Source organism: Colletes latitarsis, unplaced genomic scaffold (assembly GCF_051014445.1).
Source record: "Colletes latitarsis isolate SP2378_abdomen unplaced genomic scaffold, iyColLati1 scaffold0007, whole genome shotgun sequence".
NCBI lineage: Eukaryota > Metazoa > Arthropoda > Insecta > Hymenoptera > Colletidae > Colletes > Colletes latitarsis.
Window position 1 is genome coordinate 28,605,195 of NW_027488367.1, and position 27,948 is coordinate 28,633,142.

The following is a 27,948-nucleotide window of genomic DNA, read 5'->3' on the forward strand; positions in this document are numbered from 1 at the left end:
TTTTAGAGGATAACGCATGTAAGGTCTAGGTTAGGTCTGGGATTTTCACTCATCAGACTCATACTTTCGCATTCTTCACATACTTGTTGAACAGATCCTGGGTTTGTTCTGGTTTGGATCACGAAGCAGTGTGGTACCACACTGAAACAGTCCATTAAACCTGGTTTCGCTCAATATTTTAGAGGATAACGCATGTAAGGTCTAGGTTAGGTCTGGGATTTGCTCTCATCAGGCTCATTCTTTCGCATATTTCTCATACTTGATGGCTAGATCCTGGGTTTTTTCTGGTTTGGATCACGTAGTAATGTGGTACCACACTGAAACAGTCGATTAACCCTGGTTTCGATCAATATTTTAGAGGATAACGCATGTTATGTCTGGGATTGGTCTGGGATTTGACCTCATCAGACTCATACTTTCGCACACTTCACATACTCGTTGAACAGATCCTGGGTTATTTTCTGGTTTGGATCACATAGTAATGTGGTACCACACTGAAACAGTCGATTAAACCAGGTTTCGATCAATATTTTAGAGGATAACGCATGTTAGGTCTAGGTTAGGTCTGGGATTTGCTCTCATCAGGCTCATTCTTTCGCATATTTCCCATACTTGATGGCTAGATCCTGGGTTTTTTCTGGTTTGGATCACGTAGTAATGTGGTGCCACACTGAAACAGTCGATTAAACCTGGTTTCGATCAATATTTTAGAGGATAACGCATGTTATGTCTGGGATTGGTCTGGGATTTGACCTCATCAGACTCATACTTTCGCACACTTCACATACTCGTTGAACAGATCCTGGGTTATTTTCTGGTTTGGATCACATAGTAATGTGGTACCACACTGAAACAGTCGATTAAACCAGGTTTCGATCAATATTTTAGAGGATAACGCATGTTAGGTCTAGGTTAGGTCTGGGATTTGCTCTCATCAGGCTCATTCTTTCGCATATTTCTCATACTTGATGGCTAGATCCTGGGTTTTTTCTGGTTTGGATCACGTAGTAATGTGGTGCCACACTGAAACAGTCGATTAAACCTGGTTTCGATCAATATTTTAGAGGATAACGCATGTTATGTCTGGGATTGGTCTGGGATTTGACCTCATCAGACTCATACTTTCGCACACTTCACATACTCGTTGAACAGATCCTGGGTTATTTTCTGGTTTGGATCACATAGTAATGTGGTACCACACTGAAACAGTCGATTAAACCAGGTTTCGATCAATATTTTAGAGGATAACGCATGTTAGGTCTAGGTTAGGTCTGGGATTTGCTCTCATCAGGCTCATACTTCCGCATATTTCTCATACTTCAAGGCTAGACCCTGGGCTGTTTCTGGATTGTACCACGTAGTAATGTGCTACCACGCTGAAACAGTCCATTAAACCTGGTTTCGATCAATATTTTACGGGATAACGCATGTTAGGTCTAGGTTAGGTCTGGGATTTTCACTCATCAGACTCATAATTTCGCATTCTTCACATACTTGTTGAACGGATCCTGGGTTTTTCCTGGTTTGGATCACGTAGTAATGTGGGACCACACCGAAACATTCAATGCAACCTGGTCTGGATAAATATTTTAGAGGATAACGCATCTTAGGTCTGGGTTAGGTCTAAGATTTGCCCTCATCAGGCTCACAGTTTAGCGTTTTTCACATACTTGTTGAACAGATCCTGGGTTTTTTCTGGTTTGGATCACGTAGTAATGTGGTACCACACTGAAACAGTCGATTAAACCAGGTTTCGATCAATATTTTAGAGGATAACGCATGTTAGGTCTAGGTTAGGTCTGGGATTTGCTCTCATCAGGCTCATACTTTCGCATATTTCTCATACTTCAAGGCTAGACCCTGGGCTGTTTCTGGATTGTACCACGTAGTAATGTGCTACCACGCTGAAACAGACCATTAAACCTGGTTTCGCTCAATATTTTAGAGGATAACGCATGTAAGGTCTAGGTTAGGTCTGGGATTTTCACTCATCAGACTCATACTTTCGCATTCTTCACATACTTGTTGAACTGATCCTGGGTTTTTTCTGGTTTGGATCACGTAGCAATGTGGTACCACACTGAAACAGTCGATTAAACCAGGTTTCGATCAATATTTTAGAGGATAACGCATGTTAGGTCTAGGTTAGGTCTGGGATTTGCTCTCATCAGGCTCATACTTTCGCATATTTCTCATACTTCAAGGCTAGACCCTGGGCTGTTTCTGGATTGTACCACGTAGTAATGTGCTACCACGCTGAAACAGACCATTAAACCTGGTTTCGCTCATTATTTTAGAGGATAACGCATGTAAGGTCTAGGTTAGGTCTGGGATTTTCACTCATCAGACTCATACTTTCGCATTCTTCACATACTTGTTGAACTGATCCTGGGTTTTTTCTGGTTTGGATCACGTAGCAATGTGGTACCACACTGAAACAGTCGATTAAACCTGGTTTCGATCAATATTTTAGAGTATAACGCATGTTAAGTCTATGTTAGCCCTGGGATTCTCACTCATCAGACTCATACTTTCGCATTCTTCACATACTTGTTGAACTGATCCTGGGTTTTTTCTGGTTTGGATCACGTAGTAATGTGGTACCACACTGAAACAGTCGATTAAACCTGGTTTCGATCAATATTTTAGAGGATAACGCATGTTATGTCTGGGATTGGTCTGGGATTTGACCTCATCAGACTCATACTTTCGCACACTTCACATACTCGTTGAACAGATCCTGGGTTATTTTCTGGTTTGGATCACATAGTAATGTGGTACCACACTGAAACAGTCGATTAAACCAGGTTTCGATCAATATTTTAGAGGATAACGCATGTTAGGTCTAGGTTAGGTCTGGGATTTTCACTCATCAGACTCATAATTTCGCATTCTTCACATACTTGTTGAACGGATCCTGGGTTTTTCCTGGTTTGGATCACGTAGTAATGTGGGACCACACCGAAACATTCAATGCAACCTGGTCTGGACAAATATTTTAGAGGATAACGCATCTTAGGTCTGGGTTAGGTCTAAGATTTGCCCTCATCAGGCTCACAGTTTAGCGTTTTTCACATACTTGTTGAACAGATCCTGGGTTTTTTCTGGTTTGCATCACGAAGTAGTGTGGTACCTCACTGAAACATTCAATGAAACCTGGTCTGGATAAATATTTTAGAGGATAACGCATCTTTGGTCTGGGTTAGGCCTGGGATTTGCCCTCATCAGGCTCATACTTTCGCATGTTTATCATACTTCATGGCTAGACCCTGGGCTGTTTCTAGATTGTATCACGTAGTAATGTGGTACCACGCTGAAACTGTCAATTAAACCTGGTTTTGATCAATATTTTAGAGGATAACGCATGTTAGGTCTAGGAAAGGCCTGAGATTTTCACTGATCAGACTCATACTTTCGCATTCTTCACATACTTGTTGAACGGATCCTGGGTTTTTTCTAGTTTGGATCACGCAGTAATGTGGTACCACACTGAAACAGACGATTAAACCAGGTTTCGATCAATATTTTTGAGGATAACGCATGTTAGGTCTAGGTTAGGCCTGGGATTTTCACTCATCAGACTCATACTTTCGCATTGTTCACATACTTGTTGAACAGATCCTGGGTTTTTTCTGGTTTGGATCACGTAGTAATGTGGGACCACACTGAAACAGCGAATTAAACCTGGTTTCGATCAATATTTTAGAGAATAATTCATGTTAGGTCTAGGTCAGGTCTGGGATTTGCTCTCATCAGGCTCACTCTTTCGCATATTTCTCATACTTGATTGCTAGATCCTGGGCGTTTTTTGGATTGCATCACGTAGTAATGAAGTACAACACTGAAACAGTAATTAAACCTGCTTTCCATCAATATTTTAGAGGATAACGCATGTTAGGTCTAGGTTAGGTCTGGGATTTGCTCCCATCAGGCTCATTCTTTCGCATATTTCTCATACTTGATGGCTAGATCCTGGGTTTTTTCTGGTTTGGATCACGTAGTAATGTGGTACCACACTGAAACAGTCGATTAAACCTGGTTTCGCTCAATATATTAGAGGATAACGCATGTAAGGTCTAGGTTAGGTCTGGGATTTGCTCCCATCAGGCTCATTCTTTCGCATATTTCTCATACTTGATGGCTAGATCCTGGGTTTTTTCTGGTTTGGATCACGTAGTAATGTGGTACCACACTGAAACAGTCGATTAAACCTGGTTTCGATCAATATTTTAGAGGATAACGCAAGTTAAGTCTGGGAATGGTCTGGGATTTGACCTCATCAGACTCATTCTTTCGCACACTTCACATACTCGTTGAACAGATCCTGGGTTATTTTCTGGTTTGGATCACATAGTAATGTGGTACCACACGGAAACAGTCGATTAAACCAGGTTTCGATCAATATTTTTGAGGATAACGCATGTTAGGTCTGGGTTAGGCCTGGGATTTGACCTCATCAGACTCATACTTTCGCATTCTTCACATACTTGTTGAACGGATCCTGGGTTATTTCTGGTTTGGATCATGTAGTAATGTGGGACCACACTGAAACAGTCAATTAAACCTGGTTTCGATCAATATTTTAGAGAATAATTCATGTTAGGTCTAGGTTAGGTCTGGGATTTGCTCACATCAGGCTCATTCTTTCGCATATTTCTCATACATGTTGAACAGATCCTGGGTTTTTCTGGTTTGGATCACGTAGTAATGTGGGACCACACTGAAACAATCAATTAAACCTGGTCTTGATAAATATGTTAGAGGATAACGCATGTTAGGTCTGGGTTAGGTCTAAGATTTGCCCTCATCAGGCTCACAGTTTAGCGTTTTTCACATACTTGTTGAACAGATCCTGGGTTTTTTCTGGTTTGGATCACGAAGCAGTGTGGTATCACACTGAAACAGTCCATTAAACCTGGTTTCGCTCAATATTTTAGAGGATAACGCATGTAAGGTCTAGGTCAGGTCTAGGATTTGCTCTCATCAGGCTCATTCTTTCACATATTTCTCATACTTGATGGCTAGATCCTGGGCTTTTTCTGGATTGCATCACGTAGTAATGAAGTACAACACTGAGACAGTAATTAAACCTGCTTTCCATCAATATTTTAGAGGATAACGCATGTTAGGTCTAGGTTAGGCCTGGGATTTTCACTCATCAGACTCATACTTTCGCATTCTTCGCATACTTGTTGAACGGATCCTGGGTTATTTCTGGTTTGGATCACGAAGTAGTGTGGTACCACACTGAAACAGTCCATTAATCCTGGTTTCGCTCAATATATTAGAGGATAACGCATGTAAGGTCTAGGTTAGGTCTGGGATTTGCTCCCATCAGGCTCATTCTTTCGCATATTTCTCATACTTGATGGCTAGATCCTGGGTTTTTTCTGGTTTGGATCACGTAGTAATGTGGTACCACAGTGGAACAGTCGATTAAACCTGGTTTCGATCAATATTTTAGAGGATAACGCAAGTTAAGTCTGGGAATGGTCTGGGATTTGACCTCATCAGACTCATTCTTTCGCACACTTCACATACTCGTTGAACAGATCCTGGGTTATTTTCTGGTTTGGATCACATAGTAATGTGGTACCACACTGAAACAGTCAATTAAACCTGGTTTCGATCAATATTTTAGAGAATAATTCATGTTAGGTCTATGTTAGGTTTGGGATTTGCTGTCATCAGGCTCATTCTTTCGCATATTTCTCATACTTGATGGCTAGATCCTGGGCTTTTTCTGGTTTGGATCACGTAGTAATGTGGTACCACACTGCAACAGTCGATTAAACCTGGTTTCGATCAATATTTTAGAGGATAACGCAAGCTAGGTCTGGGATAGGTCTGGGATTAGACCTCATCAGACTCATACTTTCGCACACTTCACATACTCCTTGAACAGATCCTGGGTTATTTTCTGGTTTGGATCACATAGTAATGTGGTACCACACTGAAACAGTCGATTAAACCAGGTTTCGATCAATATTTTAGAGGATAACGCATGTTAGGTCTAGGGTAGGCCTGGGATTTTCACCCATCAGACTCATACTTTCGCATTCTTCACATACTTGTTGAACGGATCCTGGGTTTTTTCTGGTTTGGATCACGTAGTAATGTGGTACCACACTGAAACATTCAAGTAAACCTGTTTTCGATCAATATTTTAGAGAATAATTCATGTTATGTCTAGGATAGGTCTGGGATTTGCTCTCATCAGGCTCATTCTTTCGCATATTTCTCATACATGTTGAACAGATCCTGGGTTTTTTCGGGTTTGGTTCACGTAGTAATGTGGTACCACACTGAAACATTCAATTAAACCTTTTCTTGATAAATATTTTAGAGGATAACGCATGTTAGGTTTGGGTTAGGTCTAGGATTTGCCCTCATCAGGCTCATACTTTCGCATATATCTCATACTTCATGGCTAGATCCTGGGCTGTTTCTGGATTGTATCAGGTAGTAAAGTGGTACCACACAGAAACATTCTATGAAACCTGGTCTGGATAAATATTTTAGAGGATAACGCATCTTAGGTCTGGGTTAGGTCTAAGATTTGCCCTCATCAGTCTCACAGTTTAGCGTTTTTCACATACTTCTTGAACAGATCCTGGGCTTTCTCTGGTTTGGATCACGAAGTAGTGTGGTACCACACTGAAACAGTCCATTTAACCTGGTTTCGCTCAATATTTTAGAGGATAACGCATGTTAGGTCTAGGTTAGGTCTGGGATTTGCTCCCATCAGGCTCATTCTTTCGCATGTTTCTCATACTTGATGGCTAGATCCTGGGCTTTTTCTGGATTGCATCACGTAGTAATGAAGTACAACACTGAAACAGTCAATTAAACCTGGTTTCCATCAATATTCTAGAGGACAACGCATGTTAGGTCTAGGTTAGGCCTGGGATTTGCCCTCATCAGGGTCATACTGTCGCAGTTTTAACATACTTGTTGAACGGATCCCGGGTTTTTTCAGGCTTGGTTCACGTAGTAATGTGGTACCACACTGAAACATTCAATTAATACTGGTCTTGATAAATATTTTAGAGGATAACGCATGTTAGGTTTGGGTTAGGTCTAGGATTTGCCCTCATCAGGCTCATACTTTCGCATATTTCTCATACTTGATGGCTAGATCCTGGGCTGTTTCTGGATTGTATCACGTAGTAATGTGGCACCACGCTGAAACAGTCGATTAAACCTGGTTTCGATCAATATTTTAGAGGATAACGCAATTTAAGTCTGGGATAGGTCTGGGATTTGACCTCATCAGACTCATACTTTCGCGTTTTTCACATACTTGTTGAACAGATCCTGGGTTTTTTCTGGTTTGGATCACGTAGTAATGTGGGGCCACACTGAAACAGTCAAGCAAACCTGGTTTCGATCAATATTTTAGAGAATAATTCATGTTAGGTCTAGGTTAGGTCTGGGATTTGCCCTCGTCAGGCTCATTCTTTCGCATATTTCTCATACTTGATGGCTAGATCCTGGGCTTTTTCTGGATTGCATCACGTAGTAATGAAGTACAACACTGAAACAGTCAATTAAACCTGGTTTCGATCAATATTTTAGAGAATAATACATGCTAGGTCTAGGTTAGGTCTGGGATTTGCCCTCATCAGGCTCATACTTTCGCATATTTCTCATACTGCATGGCTAGATCCTGGGCTGTTTCTGGATTGGATCACGTAGTAATGTGGTACCACGCTGAAACAGTCAATTAAACCTGGTTTCGATCAATATTTTAGAGGATAACGCAAGTTAGGTCTGGGATAGGTCTAGGATTTGCCCTCATCAGGCTCTTACTTTCGCATATTTCTCATACTTCATGGCTAGATCCTGGGCTATTTCTGGATTGGATCACGTAGCAAAGTGGTACCACACTGAAACATTCAATGAAACCTGGTCTGGATAAATATTTTAGAGGATAACGCATCTTATGTCTTGGTTAGGTCTAAGATTTGCCCTCATCAGGCTCACAGTTTAGCGTTTTTCACATACTTGTTGAACAGATCCTGGGCTTTTTCTGGATTGCATCACGTAGTAGCGAAGTACAACACTGAAACAGTCAATTAAACCTGGTTTCGATCAATATTTTAGAGAATAATACATGCTAGGTCTAGGTGAGGTCTGGGATTTGCCCTCATCAGGCTCATACTTTCGCATATTTCTCATACTGCATGGCTAGATCCTGGGCTGTTTCTGGATTGGATCACGTAGTAATGAAGTACAACACTGAAACAGTCAATTAAACCTGGTCTTGATAAATATTTTAGAGGATAACGCTTGTTAGGTTTGGGTTAGGTCTAGGATTTGCCCCCATCAGGCTCATACTTTCGCATATTTCACATACTTCGTGGCTAGATCCTGGGCTGTTTCTGGATTGTATCACGTAGTAATGTGGTACCACGCTGAAACAGTCGATTAAACCTGGTTTCGATCAATATTTTAGAGGATAACGCAAGTTACGTCTGGGATAGGTCTAGGATTTGCCCTCATCAGGCTCTTACTTTCGCATATTTCTCATACTTCATGGCTAGATCCTGGGCTGTTTCTGGATTGGATCACGTAGAAATGTGGTACCACGCTGAAACAGTCGATTAAACCTGGTTTCGATCAATATTTTAGAGGATAACACAAGTTAAGTCTGGGATAGGTCTGGGATTTGACCTCATCAGGCACTTACTTTCGCATATTTCTCATACTTCATGGCTAGATCCTGGGCTGTTTCTGGATTGGATCACGTAGCAAAGTGGTACCACACTGAAACATTCAATGAAACCTGGTCTGGATAAATATTTTAGAGGATAACGCATCTTATGTCTGGGTTAGGCCTGAGATTTTCACTGATCAGACTCATACTTTCGCGTTTTTCACATACTTGGTGAACAGATCCTGGGTTTTTTCAGGTTTGGATCACATAGTAATGTGGTACCACACCGAAACAGTTGATTAAACCAGGTTTCGATCAATATTTTTGAGGATAGCGCATGTTAGGTCTAGGTTAGGCCTGGGATTTTCACTCATCGGACTCATACTTTCGCATTCTTCACATACTTGTTGAACGGATCCTGGTTTTTTTCTGGTTTGGATCACGTAGCAAAGTGGTACCACACTGAAACATTCAATGAAACCTGGTCTGGAAAAATATTTTAGAGGATAACGCATCTTATGTCTGGGTTAGGCCTGAGATTTTCACTGATCAGACTCATACTTTCGCGTTTTTCACATACTTGTTGAACAGATCCTGGGTTTTTTCTGGTTTGGATCACGTAGTAGTATGGTACCACCCTGAAACAGTCCATTAAACCTGGTTTGGATCAATATTTTAGAGGATAACGCAAGTTAAGTCTGGGAATGGTCTGGGATTTGACCTCATCAGACTCATTCTTTCGCACACTTCACATACTCGTTGAACAGATCCTGGGTTATTTTCTGGTTTGGATCACATAGTAATGTGGTACCACACTGAAACAGTCAATTAAACCTGGTTTCGATCAATATTTTAGAGAATAATTCATGTTAGGTCTATGTTAGGTTTGGGATTTGCTGTCATCAGGCTCATTCTTTCGCATATTTCTCATACTTGATGGCTAGATCCTGGGCTTTTTCTGGTTTGGATCACGTAGTAATGTGGTACCACACTGCAACAGTCGATTAAACCTGGTTTCGATCAATATTTTAGAGGATAACGCAAGCTAGGTCTGGGATAGGTCTGGGATTAGACCTCATCAGACTCATACTTTCGCACACTTCACATACTCCTTGAACAGATCCTGGGTTATTTTCTGGTTTGGATCACATAGTAATGTGGTACCACACTGAAACAGTCGATTAAACCAGGTTTCGATCAATATTTTAGAGGATAACGCATGTTAGGTCTAGGGTAGGCCTGGGATTTTCACCCATCAGACTCATACTTTCGCATTCTTCACATACTTGTTGAACGGATCCTGGGTTTTTTCTGGTTTGGATCACGTAGTAATGTGGTACCACACTGAAACATTCAAGTAAACCTGTTTTCGATCAATATTTTAGAGAATAATTCATGTTATGTCTAGGATAGGTCTGGGATTTGCTCTCATCAGGCTCATTCTTTCGCATATTTCTCATACATGTTGAACAGATCCTGGGTTTTTTCGGGTTTGGTTCACGTAGTAATGTGGTACCACACTGAAACATTCAATTAAACCTTTTCTTGATAAATATTTTAGAGGATAACGCATGTTAGGTTTGGGTTAGGTCTAGGATTTGCCCTCATCAGGCTCATACTTTCGCATATATCTCATACTTCATGGCTAGATCCTGGGCTGTTTCTGGATTGTATCAGGTAGTAAAGTGGTACCACACAGAAACATTCTATGAAACCTGGTCTGGATAAATATTTTAGAGGATAACGCATCTTAGGTCTGGGTTAGGTCTAAGATTTGCCCTCATCAGTCTCACAGTTTAGCGTTTTTCACATACTTCTTGAACAGATCCTGGGCTTTCTCTGGTTTGGATCACGAAGTAGTGTGGTACCACACTGAAACAGTCCATTTAACCTGGTTTCGCTCAATATTTTAGAGGATAACGCATGTTAGGTCTAGGTTAGGTCTGGGATTTGCTCCCATCAGGCTCATTCTTTCGCATGTTTCTCATACTTGATGGCTAGATCCTGGGCTTTTTCTGGATTGCATCACGTAGTAATGAAGTACAACACTGAAACAGTCAATTAAACCTGGTTTCCATCAATATTCTAGAGGACAACGCATGTTAGGTCTAGGTTAGGCCTGGGATTTGCCCTCATCAGGGTCATACTGTCGCAGTTTTAACATACTTGTTGAACGGATCCCGGGTTTTTTCAGGCTTGGTTCACGTAGTAATGTGGTACCACACTGAAACATTCAATTAATACTGGTCTTGATAAATATTTTAGAGGATAACGCATGTTAGGTTTGGGTTAGGTCTAGGATTTGCCCTCATCAGGCTCATACTTTCGCATATTTCTCATACTTGATGGCTAGATCCTGGGCTGTTTCTGGATTGTATCACGTAGTAATGTGGCACCACGCTGAAACAGTCGATTAAACCTGGTTTCGATCAATATTTTAGAGGATAACGCAATTTAAGTCTGGGATAGGTCTGGGATTTGACCTCATCAGACTCATACTTTCGCGTTTTTCACATACTTGTTGAACAGATCCTGGGTTTTTTCTGGTTTGGATCACGTAGTAATGTGGGGCCACACTGAAACAGTCAAGCAAACCTGGTTTCGATCAATATTTTAGAGAATAATTCATGTTAGGTCTAGGTTAGGTCTGGGATTTGCCCTCGTCAGGCTCATTCTTTCGCATATTTCTCATACTTGATGGCTAGATCCTGGGCTTTTTCTGGATTGCATCACGTAGTAATGAAGTACAACACTGAAACAGTCAATTAAACCTGGTTTCGATCAATATTTTAGAGAATAATACATGCTAGGTCTAGGTTAGGTCTGGGATTTGCCCTCATCAGGCTCATACTTTCGCATATTTCTCATACTGCATGGCTAGATCCTGGGCTGTTTCTGGATTGGATCACGTAGTAATGTGGTACCACGCTGAAACAGTCAATTAAACCTGGTTTCGATCAATATTTTAGAGGATAACGCAAGTTAGGTCTGGGATAGGTCTAGGATTTGCCCTCATCAGGCTCTTACTTTCGCATATTTCTCATACTTCATGGCTAGATCCTGGGCTATTTCTGGATTGGATCACGTAGCAAAGTGGTACCACACTGAAACATTCAATGAAACCTGGTCTGGATAAATATTTTAGAGGATAACGCATCTTATGTCTTGGTTAGGTCTAAGATTTGCCCTCATCAGGCTCACAGTTTAGCGTTTTTCACATACTTGTTGAACAGATCCTGGGCTTTTTCTGGATTGCATCACGTAGTAGCGAAGTACAACACTGAAACAGTCAATTAAACCTGGTTTCGATCAATATTTTAGAGAATAATACATGCTAGGTCTAGGTGAGGTCTGGGATTTGCCCTCATCAGGCTCATACTTTCGCATATTTCTCATACTGCATGGCTAGATCCTGGGCTGTTTCTGGATTGGATCACGTAGTAATGAAGTACAACACTGAAACAGTCAATTAAACCTGGTCTTGATAAATATTTTAGAGGATAACGCTTGTTAGGTTTGGGTTAGGTCTAGGATTTGCCCCCATCAGGCTCATACTTTCGCATATTTCACATACTTCGTGGCTAGATCCTGGGCTGTTTCTGGATTGTATCACGTAGTAATGTGGTACCACGCTGAAACAGTCGATTAAACCTGGTTTCGATCAATATTTTAGAGGATAACGCAAGTTACGTCTGGGATAGGTCTAGGATTTGCCCTCATCAGGCTCTTACTTTCGCATATTTCTCATACTTCATGGCTAGATCCTGGGCTGTTTCTGGATTGGATCACGTAGAAATGTGGTACCACGCTGAAACAGTCGATTAAACCTGGTTTCGATCAATATTTTAGAGGATAACACAAGTTAAGTCTGGGATAGGTCTGGGATTTGACCTCATCAGGCACTTACTTTCGCATATTTCTCATACTTCATGGCTAGATCCTGGGCTGTTTCTGGATTGGATCACGTAGCAAAGTGGTACCACACTGAAACATTCAATGAAACCTGGTCTGGATAAATATTTTAGAGGATAACGCATCTTATGTCTGGGTTAGGCCTGAGATTTTCACTGATCAGACTCATACTTTCGCGTTTTTCACATACTTGGTGAACAGATCCTGGGTTTTTTCAGGTTTGGATCACATAGTAATGTGGTACCACACCGAAACAGTTGATTAAACCAGGTTTCGATCAATATTTTTGAGGATAGCGCATGTTAGGTCTAGGTTAGGCCTGGGATTTTCACTCATCGGACTCATACTTTCGCATTCTTCACATACTTGTTGAACGGATCCTGGTTTTTTTCTGGTTTGGATCACGTAGCAAAGTGGTACCACACTGAAACATTCAATGAAACCTGGTCTGGATAAATATTTTAGAGGATAACGCATCTTATGTCTGGGTTAGGCCTGAGATTTTCACTGATCAGACTCATACTTTCGCGTTTTTCACATACTTGTTGAACAGATCCTGGGTTTTTTCTGGTTTGGATCACGTAGTAGTATGGTACCACCCTGAAACAGTCCATTAAACCTGGTTTGGATCAATATTTTAGAGGATAACGCATGTTAGGTCTAGGTTAGGCCTGGGATTTTCACTCATCAGACTCATACTTTCGCATTCATCACATACTTGTTGAACGGATCCTGGGTTATTTCTGGTTTGGATCACGTAGTAATGTGGGACCACACTGAAACAGTCAATTAAACCTGGTTTCGATCAATATTTTAGAGAATAATTCATGTTAGGTCTATGTCAGGTCTGGGATTTGCTCTCATCAGGCTCATTCTTTCGCATATTTCTCATACATGTTGAACAGATCCTGGGTGTTTTCTGGTTTGGATCACGTAGTAATGTGGGACCACACTGAAACAATCAATTAAACCTGGTCTTGATAAATATTTTAGAGGATAACGCATGTTAGGTCTGGGTTAGGTCTAGGATTTGCCCTCATCAGGCTCATACTTTCGCATATTTCTCATACTTCAAGGCTAGATCCTGGGCTGTTTCTGGATTGTATTACGTAGTAATGTGGTACCACGCTGAAACAGTCAATTAAACCTGGTTTCGATCAATATTTTAGAGGATAACGCAAGTTAAGTCCGGGATTGGTCTGGGATTTGACCTCATCAGACTCATACTTTCGCACACTTCACATACCCCTTGAACAGATCCTGGGTTATTTTCTGGTTTGGATCACATAGTAATGTGGTAACACACTGAAACAGTCGATTAAACCGGGTTTCGATCAATATTTTAGAGGATAACGCATGTTAGGTCTAGGTTAGGCCTGGGATTTACACTCATCAGACTCATACTATCGCATTCTTCACATACTTGTTGAACGGATCCTGGGTTTTTTCTGGTTTGGATCACGTAGTAATGTGGGACCACACTGAAACATTCAATGAAACCTGGTTTCGATCAATATTTTAGAGGATAACGCAAGTTAAGTCCGGGATTGGTCTGGGATTTGACCTCATCAGACTCATACTTTCGCACACTTCACATACCCCTTGAACAGATCCTGGGTTATTTTCTGGTTTGGATCACATAGTAATGTGGTAACACACTGAAACAGTCGATTAAACCGGGTTTCGATCAATATTTTAGAGGATAACGCATGTTAGGTCTAGGTTAGGCCTGGGATTTTCACTCATCAGGCTCATACTTTCGCATGTTTCTCATACTTCATGGCTAGATCCTGGGCTGTTTCTGGATTGTATCACGTAGTAATGTGGTACCACGCTGAAACAGTCAATTAAACCTGGTTTCGATCAATATTTTGGAGGATAACGCATGTTAGGTCTAGGTTAGGTCTGGGATTTGCTCTCATCAGGCTCATTCTTTCGCATATTTCTCATACTTGATGGCTAGATCCTGGGCTTTTCCTGGATTGCATCACGTAGTAATGTAGTACCACACTGAAACAGTCAATGAAACCTGGTTTCGCTCAATATTTTAGAGGATAACGCATGTAAGGTATAGGTTGGGTCTGGGATTTTCACTCATCAGACTCATACTTTCGCATTCTTCACATACTTGTTGAACAGATCCTGGGTTTTTTCTGGTTTGGATCACGCAGTAATGTGGTACCACACTGAAACATTCAATTAAACCTGGTCTTGATAAATATTTTAGAGGATAACGCAAGTTAGGTCTGGGATAGGTCTAGGATTTGCCCTCATCAGACTCATACTTTCGCATTCTTCACATACTTGTTGAACGGATCCTGGGTTATTTCTGGTTTGGATCATGTAGTAATGTGGGACCACACTGAAACAGTCAATTAAACCTGGTTTCGATCAATATTTTAGAGGATAACGCAAGTTAAGTCCGGGATTGGTCTGGGATTTTCACTCATCAGACTCATACTTTCGCACACTTCACATACCCCTTGAACAGATCCTGGGTTTTTTCTGGTTTGGATCACGTAGTAGTGTGGTACCACCCTGAAACAGTCCATTAAACCTGGTTTGGATCAATATTTTAGAGGATAACGCATGTTAGGTCTAGGTTAGGCCTGGGATTTTCACTCATCAGACTCATACTTTCGCATTCATCACATACTTGTTGAACGGATCCTGGGTTATTTCTGGTTTGGATCACGTAGTAATGTGGGACCACACTGAAACAGTCAATTAAACCTGGTTTCGATCAATATTTTAGAGAATAATTCATGTTAGGTCTATGTCAGGTCTGGGATTTGCTCTCATCAGGCTCATTCTTTCGCATATTTCTCATACATGTTGAACAGATCCTGGGTGTTTTCTGGTTTGGATCACGTAGTAAAGTGGTACCACACTGAAACATTCAATGAAACCTGGTCTGGATAAATATTTTAGAGGTTAACGCATCTTAGGTCTGGGTTAGGTCTAAGATTTGCCCTCATCAGGCTCACAGTTTAGCGTTTTTCACATACTTGTTGAACAGATCCTGGGTTTTTTCAGGTTTGGATCACATAGTAATGTGGTACCACACCGAAACAGTTGATTAAACCAGGTTTCGATCAATATTTTTGAGGATAGCGCATGTTAGGTCTAGGTTAGGCCTGGGATTTTCACTCATCGGACTCATACTTTCGCATTCTTCACATACTTGTTGAACGGATCCTGGTTTTTTTCTGGTTTGGATCACGTAGTAATGTGGGACCACACTGAAACAGTCGATTAAACCTGGTTTCGATCAATATTTTAGAGGATAACGCAAGTTAAGTCCGGGATTGGTCTGGGATTTGACCTCATCAGACTCATACTTTCGCACACTTCACATACCCCTTGAACAGATCCTGGGTTATTTTCTGGTTTGGATCACATAGTAATGTGGTAACACACTGAAACAGTCGATTAAACCGGGTTTCGATCAATATTTTAGAGGATAACGCATGTTAGGTCTAGGTTAGGCCTGGGATTTACACTCATCAGACTCATACTATCGCATTCTTCACATACTTGTTGAACGGATCCTGGGTTTTTTCTGGTTTGGATCACGTAGTAATGTGGGACCACACTGAAACATTCAATGAAACCTGGTCTGGACAAATATTTTAGAGGATAACGCAAGTTAGGTCTGGGATAGGTCTGGGATTTGACCTCATCAGACTCATACTTTCGCACACTTCACATACTCCTTGAACAGATCCTGGGTTATTTTCTGGTTTGGATCACATAGTTATATGGTACCACACTGAAACAGTCGATTAAACCGGGTTTCGATCAATATTTTAGAGGATAACGCATGTTAGGTCTAGGTTAGGCCTGGGATTTTCACTCATCAGGCTCATACTTTCGCATGTTTCTCATACTTCATGGCTAGATCCTGGGCTGTTTCTGGATTGTATCACGTAGTAATGTGGTACCACGCTGAAACAGTCAATTAAACCTGGTTTCGATCAATATTTTGGAGGATAACGCATGTTAGGTCTAGGTTAGGTCTGGGATTTGCTCTCATCAGGCTCATTCTTTCGCATATTTCTCATACTTGATGGCTAGATCCTGGGCTTTTCCTGGATTGCATCACGTAGTAATGTAGTACCACACTGAAACAGTCAATGAAACCTGGTTTCGCTCAATATTTTAGAGGATAACGCATGTAAGGTATAGGTTGGGTCTGGGATTTTCACTCATCAGACTCATACTTTCGCATTCTTCACATACTTGTTGAACAGATCCTGGGTTTTTTCTGGTTTGGATCACGCAGTAATGTGGTACCACACTGAAACATTCAATTAAACCTGGTCTTGATAAATATTTTAGAGGATAACGCAAGTTAGGTCTGGGATAGGTCTAGGATTTGCCCTCATCAGACTCATACTTTCGCATTCTTCACATACTTGTTGAACGGATCCTGGGTTATTTCTGGTTTGGATCATGTAGTAATGTGGGACCACACTGAAACAGTCAATTAAACCTGGTTTCGATCAATATTTTAGAGAATAATTCATGTTAGGTCTAGGTTAGGTCTGGGATTTGCTCTCATCAGGCTCATTCTTTCGCATATTTCTCATACATGTTGAACAGATCCTGGGTTTTTTCTGGTTTGGATCACGTAGTAATGTGGGACCACACTGAAACAATCAATTAAACCTGGTCTTGATAAATATTTTAGAGGATAACGCATGTTAGGTCTTGGTTAGGTCTAGGATTTTCCCTCATCAGGCTCATACTTTCGCATATTTCTCATACTTCAAGGCTAGACCCTGGGCTGTTTCTGGATTGTATCACGTAGTAATGTGGTACCACGCTGAAACAGTCCATTAAACCTGGTTTCGCTCAATATTTTAGAGGATAACGCATGTAAGGTATAGGTTGGGTCTGGGATTTTCACTCATCAGACTCATACTTTCGCATTCTTCACATACTTGTTGAACAGATCCTGGGTTTTTTCTGGTTTGGATCACGAAGCAGTGTGGTACCACACTGAAACAGTCCATTAAACCTGGTTTCGCTCAATATTTTAGAGGATAACGCATGTAAGGTCTAGGTTAGGTCTGGGATTTGCTCTCATCAGGCTCATTCTTTCGCATATTTCTCATACTTGATGGCTAGATCCTGGGTTTTTTCTGGCTTGGATCACGTAGTAATGTGGTACCACACTGAAACAGTCGATTAAACCTGGTTTCGATCAATATTTTAGAGGATAACGCATGTTAGGTCTAGGTTAGGCCTGGGATATTCACTCATCAGACTCATAATTTCGCATTCTTCACATACTTGTTGAACGGATCCTGGGTTTTTCCTGGTTTGGATCACGTAGTAATGTGGTACCACACTGAAACAGTCGATTAAACCTGGTTTCGATCAATATTTTTGAGGATAACGCAAGTTAGGTCTGGGATAGGTCTGGGATTTGACCTCATCAGACTCATACTTTCGCACACTTCACATCCTCCTTGAACAGATCCTGGGTTATTTTCTGATTTGGATCACATAGTAATGTGGTACCACACTGAAACAGTCGATTAAACCAGGTTTCGATCAATATTTTAGAGGATAACGCATGTTAGGTCTAGGTTAGGTCTGGGATTTGCTCACATTAGGCTCATTCTTTCGCATATTTCTCATACATGTTGAACAGATCCTGGGTTTTTCTGGTTTGGATCACGTAGTAATGTGGGACCACACTGAAACAATCAATTAAACCTGGTTTCGATCAATATTTTAGAGGATAACGCAAGTTAGGTATGGGATAGGTCTAGGATTTGGCCTTATCAGGCTCCTACTTTCGCATATTTCTCATACTTCAAGGCTAGACCCTGGGCTGTTTCTGGATTGTATCACGTAGTAATGTGGTACCACGCTGAGACAGTCAATTAAACCTGGTTTCGATCAATATTTTAGAGGATAACGCATGTAAGGTCTAGGTTAGGTCTGGTATTTGCTCTCACCAGGCTCATTCTTTCGCATATTTCTCATACTTGATGGCTAGATCCTGGGCTTTTTCTGGTTTGGATCACATAGTAATGTGGTACCACACTGAAACAGTCGATTAAACCAGGTTTCGATTAATATTTTAGAGGATAACGCATGTTAGGTCTGGGTTAGGTCTAGGATTTGCCCTCATCAGGCTCATACTTTCGCATATTTCTCATACTTCAAGGCTAGACCCTGGGCTGTTTCTGGATTGTATCACGTAGTAATGTGGTACCACGCTGAGACAGTCAATTAAACCTGGTTTCGATCAATATTTTAGAGGATAACGCAAGTTAGGTCTGGGATAGGTCTAGGATTTGGCCTTATCAGGCTCCTACTTTCGCATATTTCTCATACTTGATGGCTAGATCCTGGGCTTTTTCTGGATTGGATCACGTAGTAATGTGGTACCACGCTGAAACAGTCAATTAAACCTGGTTTCGATCAATATTTTAGAGGATAACGCAAGTTAGGTCTGGGATAGGTCTAGGATTTGGCCTTATCAGGCTCCTACTTTCGCATATTTCTCATACTTGATGGCTAGATCCTGGGCTTTTTCTGGATTGGATCACGTAGTAAGGTGGTACCACACTGAAACATTCAATGAAACCTGGTCTGGATAATTATTTTAGAGGATAACGCATCTTAGGTCTGGGTTAGGTCTAAGATTTGCCCTCATCAGGCTCACAGTTTAGCGTTTTTCACATACTTGTTGAACAGATCCTGGGTTTTTTCTGGTTTGGATCACGAAGCAGTGTGGTATCACACTGAAACAGTCCATTAAACCTGGTTTCGCTCAATATTTTAGAGGATAACGCATGTAAGGTCTAGGTTAGGTCTGGGATTTGCTCTCATCAGGCTCATTCTTTCGCATATTTCTCATACTTGATGGCTAGATCCTGGGTTTTTTCTGGTTTGGATCACGTAGTAATGTGGTACCACACTGAAACAGTCGATTAAACCTGGTTTCGATCAATATTTTAGAGGATAACGCATGTTAAGTCTGGGATTGGTCTGGGATTTGACCTCATCAGACTCATACTTTCGCACACTTCACATACTCGTTGAACAGATCCTGGGTTATTTTCTGGTTTGGATCACATAGTAATGTGGCACCACACTGAAACAGACGATTAAACCAGGTTTCGATCAATATTTTTGAGGATAACGCATGTTAGGTCTAGGTTAGGCCTGGGATTTTCACTCATCAGACTCATACTTTCGCATTCTTCACATACTTGTTGAACGGATCCTGGGTTTTTTCTGGTTTGGATCACGTAGTAATGTGGGACCACACCGAAACATTCAATGCAACCTGGTCTGGATAAATATTTTAGAGGATAACGCATCTTAGGTCTGGGTTAGGTCTAAGATTTGCCCTCATCAGGCTCACAGTTTAGCGTTTTTCACATACTTGTTGAACAGATCCTGGGTTTTTTCTGGTTTGCATCACGATGTAGTGTGGTACCACACTGAAACAGTCCATTAAACCTGGTTTCGCTCAATATTTTAGAGGATAACGCATGTTAGGTCTAGGTTAGGTCTGGGATTTGCTCTCATCAGGCTCATTCTTTCGCATATTTCTCATACTTGATGGCTAGATCCTGGGCTGTTTCTGGATTGCATCACGTAGTAATGTAGTACCACACTGAAACAGTCGATTAAACCAGGTTTCGATCAATATTTTAGAGGATAACGCATGTTAGGTCTAGGTTAGGTCTGGGATTTTCACTCATCAGACTCATACTTTCGCATTCTTCACACACTTGTTGAACGGATCCTGGGTTATTTCTGGTTTGGATCATGTAGTAATGTGGGACCACACTGAAACAGTCAATTAAACCTGGTTTCGATCAATATTTTAGAGAATAATTCATGTTAGGTCTAGGTTAGGCCTGGGATTTGCTCTCATCAGGCTCATTCTTTCGCATATTTCTCATACATGTTGAACAGATCCTGGGTTTTTTCTGGTTTGGATCACGTAGTAATGTGGGACCACACTGAAACAATCAATTAAACCTGGTCTTGATAAATATTTTAGAGGATAACGCATGTTAGGTCTGGGTTAGGTCTAGGATTTGCCCTCATCAGGCTCATACTTTCGCATATTTCTCATACTTCAAGGCTAGACCCTGGGCTGTTTCTGGATTGTATCACGTAGTAATGTGGTACCACGCTGAAACAGTCAATTAAACCTGGTTTCGATCAATATTTTAGAGGATAACGCAAGTTAGGTCTGGGATAGGTCTAGGATTTGCCCTCATCAGGCTCCTACTTTCGCATATTTCTCATACTTGATGGCTAGATCCTGGGCTTTTTCTGGATTGGATCACGTAGTAAAGTGGTACCACACTGAAACATTCAATGAAACCTGGTCTGGATAAATATTTTAGAGGATAACGCATCTTAGGTCTGGGTTGGGTCTAAGATTTGCCCTCATCAGGCTCACAGTTTAGCGTTTTTCACATACTTGTTGAACAGATCCTGGGTTTTTTCTGGTTTGGATCACGAAGCAGTGTGGTATCACACTGAAACAGTCCATTAAACCTGGTTTCGCTCAATATTTTAGAGGATAACGCATGTAAGGTCTAGGTTAGGTCTGGGATTTGCTCTCATCAGGCTCATTCTTTCGCATATTTCTCATTCTTGATGGCTAGATCCTGGGTTTTTTCTGGTTTGGATCACGTAGTAATGTGGTACCACACTGAAACAGTCGATTAAACCAGGTTTCGATCAATATTTTAGAGGATAACGCATGTTAAGTCTGGGATTGGTCTGGGATTTGACCTCATCAGACTCATACTTTCGCACACTTCACATACTCGTTGAACAGATCCTGGGTTATTTTCTGGTTTGGATCACATAGTGATGTGGCACCACACTGAAACAGACGATTAAACCAGGTTTCGATCAATATTTTTGAGGATAACGCATGTTAGGTCTAGGTTAGGCCTGGGATATTCACTCATCAGACTCATACTTTCGCATTCTTCACATACTTATTGAACGGATCCCGGGTTTTTTCAGGCTTGGTTCACGTAGTAATGTGGTACCACACTGAAACATTCAATTAATACTGGTCTTGATAAATATTTTAGAGGATAACGCATGTTAGGTTTGGGTTAGGTCTAGGATTTGCCCTCATCAGGCTCATACTTTCGCATATTTCTCATACTTGATGGCTACATCCTGGGTTTTTTCTGGTTTGGATCACGTAGTAATGTGGGGCCACACTGAAACAGTCAAGCAAACCTGGTTTCGATCAATATTTTAGAGAATAATTCATGTTAGGTCTAGGTTAGGTCTGGGATTTGCCCTCGTCAGGCTCATTCTTTCGCATATTTCTCATACTTCATGGCTGGATCCTGGGCTATTTCTGGATTGGATCACGCAGTAATGTGGTGCCACACTGAAACAGTCAATTAAACCTGGTTTTGATCAATATTTTAGAGAATAATTCATGTTTGGTCTAGGTTAGGTCTGGGATTTGCTCTCATCAGGCTCATTCTTTCGCATATTTCTCATACTTGATGGCTAGATCCTGGGCTTTTTCTGGTTTGTATCACGTAGTAGTGTGGTACCACACTGAAACAGTCCATTAAACCTGGTCTTGATAAATATTTTAGAGGATAACGCATGTTAGGTTTGGGTTAGGTCTAGGACTGCCCTCATCAGGCTCATACTTTCGCATATTTCACATACTTCGTGGCTAGATCCTGGGCTGTTTCTGGATTGTATCACGTAGTAATGTGGAGAGATAACACAAGTTAAGTCTGGGATAGGTCTGGGATTTGACCTCATCAGACTCATACTTTCGCGTGTTTCACATACTTGTTGAACAGATCCTGGGTTATTTTCAGGTTTGGATCACATAGTAATGTGGTACCACACTGAAACAGTCGATTAAACCAGGTTTCGATCAATATTTTTGAGGATAACGCATGTTGGGTCTAGGTTAGGCCTGGGATTTTCACTCATGAGACTCATACTTTCGCATTCTTCACATACTTGTTGAACGGATCCTGGGTTATTTCTGGTTTGGATCACGTAGTAATGTGGGACCACACTGAAACAGTCAATTAAACCTGGTTTCGATCAATATTTTAGAGAATAATTCATGTTAGGTCTATGTTAGGTTTGGGATTTGCTGTCATCAGGCTCATTCTTTCGCATATTTCTCATACTTGATGGCTAGATCCTGGGCTTTTTCTGGATTGCATCACGTAGTAATGTAGTACCACACTGAAACAGTCAATGAAACCTGGTTTCCATCAATATCTTAGAGGACAGCGCAAGTTAGGTCTGGGATATGTCTGGGATTTGCCCTCATCAGGCTCATACTTTCGCGTTTTTCACATACTTGTTGAACAGATCCTGGGTTTTTTCTGGTTTGGATCACGTAGTAGTGTGGTACCACGCTGAAACAGTCCATTAAACCTGGTTTGGATCAATATTTTAGAGGATAACACATGTTAGGTCTAGGTTAGGCCTGGGATTTTCACTCATCAGACTCATACTTTCGCATTCTTCACATACTTGTTGAACGGATCCTGGGTTATTTCTGGTTTGGATCACGTAGTAATGTGGGTCCACACTGAAACAGTCAATTAAACCTGGTTTCGATCAATATTTTAGAGAATAATTCATGTTAGGTCTATGTTAGGTCTGGGATTTGCTCTCATCAGGCTCATTCTTTCGCATATTTCTCATACTTGATGGCTAGATCGTGGGCTGTTTCTGGATTGTATCACGTAGTAATGTGGCACCACGCTGAAACAGTCGATTAAACCTGGTTTCGATCAATATTTTAGAGGATAACGCAAGCTAAGTCTGGGATAGGTCTGGGATTTGACCTCATCAGACTCATACTTTCGCGTTTTTCACATACTTGGTGAACAGATCCTGGGTTTCTTCTGGTTTGGATCACGTAGTAATGTGGGACCACACTGAAACAGTCAAGTAAACCTGGTTTCGATCAATATTTTAGAGAATAATTCATGTTAGGTCTAGGTTAGGTCTGGGATTTGCTCTCATCAGGCTCATTCTTTCGCATATTTCTCATACTTGATGGCTAGATCCTGGGCTTTTTCTGGATTGCATCACGTAGTAATGTAGTACCACACTGAAACAGTCAATGAAACCTGGTTTCCATCAATATTTTAGAGGACAACGCAAGTTAGGTCTAGGTAAGGCCTGAGATTTTCACTGATCAGACTCATACTTTCGCATTCTTCACATGCTTGTTGAACGGATCCTGGGTTTTTTCTGGTTTGTTTCTCGTAGTAATGTGGTACCACACTGAAACATTCAATTAAACCTGGTCTTGATAAATATTTTAGAGGATAACGCAAGTTAAGTCTGGGATAGGTCTGGGATTTGACCTCATCAGACTCATACTTTCGCGTTTTTCACATACTTGGTGAACAGATCCTGGGTTTTTTCAGGTTTGGATCACATAGTAATGTCGTACCACACTGAAACAGTCGATTAAACCAGGTTTCGATCAATATTTTTGAGGATAGCGCATGTTAGGTCTAGGTTAGGCCTGGGATTTTCACTCATCGGACTCATACTTTCGCATTCTTCACATACTTGTTGAACGGATCCTGGTTTTTTTCTGGTTTGGATCACGTAGTAATGTGGGACCACACTGAAACAGTCAATTAAACATGGTTTCGATCAATATCTTAGAGAATAATTCATGTTAGGTCTAGAATAGGTCTGGGATTTGCTCTCATCAGGCTCATTCTTTCGCATATTTCTCATACTTGATGGCTAGATCCTGGGCTTTTTCAGGATCGCATCTCGTAGTATTGAAGTACAACACTGAGACAGTCAATGAAACCTGGTTTCCATCAATATCTTAGAGGACAACGCAAGTTAGGTCTGGGATATGTCTGGGATTTGCCCTCATCAGGCTCATACTTTCGCGTTTTTCACATACTTGTTGAACAGATCCTGGGTTTTTTCTGGTTTGGATCACGTAGTAGTGTGGTACCACGCTGAAACAGTCCATTAAACCTGGTTTGGATCAATATTTTAGAGGATAACGCATGTTAGGTCTAGGTTAGGCCTGGGATTTTCACTCATCAGACTCATACTTTCGCATTCTTCACATACTTGTTGAACGGATCCTGGGTTTTTTCTGGTTTGGATCACGTAGTAATGTGGGACCACACTGAAACAATCAATTAAACCTGGTCTTGATAAATATTTTAGAGGATAATTCATGTTAGGTCTAGGTTAGGTCTGGGATTTGCCCTCATCAGGCTCATACTTTCGCATATTTCTCATACTTCAAGGCTAGATCCTGGGCTGTTTCTGGATTGTATTACGTAGTAATGTGGTACCACGCTGAAACAGTCAATTAAACCTGGTTTCGATCAATATTTTAGAGGATAACGCATGTTAGGTCTGGGTTAGGTCTAGGATTTGCCCTCATCAGGCTCATTCTTTCGCATATTTCTCATACATGTTGAACAGATCCTGGGTTTTTTCTGGTTTGGATCACGTAGTAATGTGGGACCACACTGAAACAATCAATTAAACCTGGTCTTGATAAATATTTTAGAGGTTAACGCATCTTAGGTCTGGGTTAGGTCTAAGATTTGCCCTCATCAGGCTCACAGTTTAGCGTTTTTCACATACTTGTTGAACAGATCCTGGGATTTTTCTGGTTTGGATCACGAAGTAGTGTGGTACCACACTGAAACAGTCCATTAAACCTGGTTTCGCTCAATATTTTAGAGGATAACGCAAGTTAGGTCTGGGATAGGTCTAGGATTTGCCCTCATCAGGCTCATACTTTCGCATATTTCTCATACTTCAAGGCTAGACCCTGGGCTGTTTCTGGATTGTATCACGTAGTAATGTGGTACCACGCTGAAACAGTCAATTAAACCTGGTTTCGATCAATATTTTAGAGGATAACGCAAGTTAGGTCTGGGATAGGTCTAGGATTTGGCCTTATCAGGCTCCTACTTTCGCATATTTCTCATACTTGATGGCTAGATCCTGGGCTTTTTCTGGATTGGATCACGTAGTAATGTGCTACCACGCTGAAACAGTCAATTAAACCTGGTTTCGATCAATATTTTAGAGGATAACGCAAGTTAGGTCTGGGATAGGTCTAGGATTTGGCCTTATCAGGCTCCTACTTTCGCATATTTCTCATACTTGATGGCTAGATCCTGGGCTTTTTCTGGATTGGATCACGTAGTAAAGTGGTACCACACTGAAACATTCAATGAAACCTGGTCTGGATAATTATTTTAGAGGATAACGCATCTTAGGTCTGGGTTAGGTCTAAGATTTGCCCTCATCAGGCTCACAGTTTAGCGTTTTTCACATACTTGTTGAACAGATCCTGGGTTTTTTCTGGTTTGGATCACGAAGCAGTGTGGTATCACACTGAAACAGTCCATTAAACCTGGTTTCGCTCAATATTTTAGAGGATAACGCATGTAAGGTCTAGGTTAGGTCTGGGATTTGCTCTCATCAGGCTCATTCTTTCGCATATTTCTCATACTTGATGGCTAGATCCTGGGTTTTTTCTGGTTTGGATCACGTAGTAATGTGGTACCACACTGAAACAGTCGATTAAACCTGGTTTCGATCAATATTTTAGAGGATAACGCATGTTAAGTCTGGGATTGGTCTGGGATTTGACCTCATCAGACTCATACTTTCGCACACTTCACATACTCGTTGAACAGATCCTGGGTTATTTTCTGGTTTGGATCACATAGTAATGTGGCACCACACTGAAACAGACGATTAAACCAGGTTTCGATCAATATTTTTGAGGATAACGCATGTTAGGTCTAGGTTAGGCCTGGGATTTTCACTCATCAGACTCATACTTTCGCATTCTTCACATACTTGTTGAACGGATCCTGGGTTTTTTCTGGTTTGGATCACGTAGTAATGTGGGACCACACCGAAACATTCAATGCAACCTGGTCTGGATAAATATTTTAGAGGATAACGCATCTTAGGTCTGGGTTAGGTCTAAGATTTGCCCTCATCAGGCTCACAGTTTAGCGTTTTTCACATACTTGTTGAACAGATCCTGGGTTTTTTCTGGTTTGCATCACGAAGTAGTGTGGTACCACACTGAAACAGTCCATTAAACCTGGTTTCGCTCAATATTTTAGAGGATAACGCATGTTTGGTCTAGGTTAGGTCTGGGATTTGCTCTCATCAGGCTCATTCTTTCACATATTTCTCATACTTGATGGCTAGATCCTGGGCTTTTTCTGGATTGCATCACGTAGTAATGTAGTACCACACTGAAACAGTCGATTAAACCAGGTTTCGATCAATATTTTAGAGGATAACGCATGTTAGGTCTAGGTTAGGTCTGGGATTTTCACTCATCAGACTCATACTTTCGCATTCTTCACACACTTGTTGAACGGATCCTGGGTTATTTCTGGTTTGGATCATGTAGTAATGTGGGACCACACTGAAACAGTCAATTAAACCTGGTTTCGATCAATATTTTAGAGAATAATTCACGTTAGGTCTAGGTTAGGCCTGGGATTTGCTCTCATCAGGCTCATTCTTTCGCATATTTCTCAGACATGTTGAACAGATCCTGGGTTTTTTCTGGTTTGGATCACGTAGTAATGTGGGACCACACTGAAACAATCAATTAAACCTGGTCTTGATAAATATTTTAGAGGATAACGCATGTTAGGTCTGGGTTAGGTCTAGGATTTGCCCTCATCAGGCTCATACTTTCGCATATTTCTCATACTTGAAGGCTAGACCCTGGGCTGTTTCTGGATTGTATCACGTAGTAATGTGGTACCACGCTGAAACAGTCAATTAAACCTGGTTTCGATCAATATTTTAGAGGATAACGCAAGTTAGGTCTGGGATAGGTCTAGGATTTGCCCTCATCAGGCTCCTACTTTCGCATATTTCTCATACTTGATGGCTAGATCCTGGGCTTTTTCTGGATTGGATCACGTAGTAAAGTGGTACCACACTGAAACATTCAATGAAACCTGGTCTGGATAAATATTTTAGAGGATAACGCATCTTAGGTCTGGGTTGGGTCTAAGATTTGCCCTCATCAGGCTCACAGTTTAGCGTTTTTCACATACTTGTTGAACAGATCCTGGGTTTTTTCTGGTTTGGATCACGAAGCAGTGTGGTATCACACTGAAACTGTCCATTAAACCTGGTTTCGCTCAATATTTTAGAGGATAACGCATGTAAGGTCTAGGTTAGGTCTGGGATTTGCTCTCATCAGGCTCATTCTTTCGCATATTTCTCATTCTTGGTGGCTAGATCCTGGGTTTTTTCTGGTTTGGATCACGTAGTAATGTGGTACCACACTGAAACAGTCGATTAAACCAGGTTTCGATCAA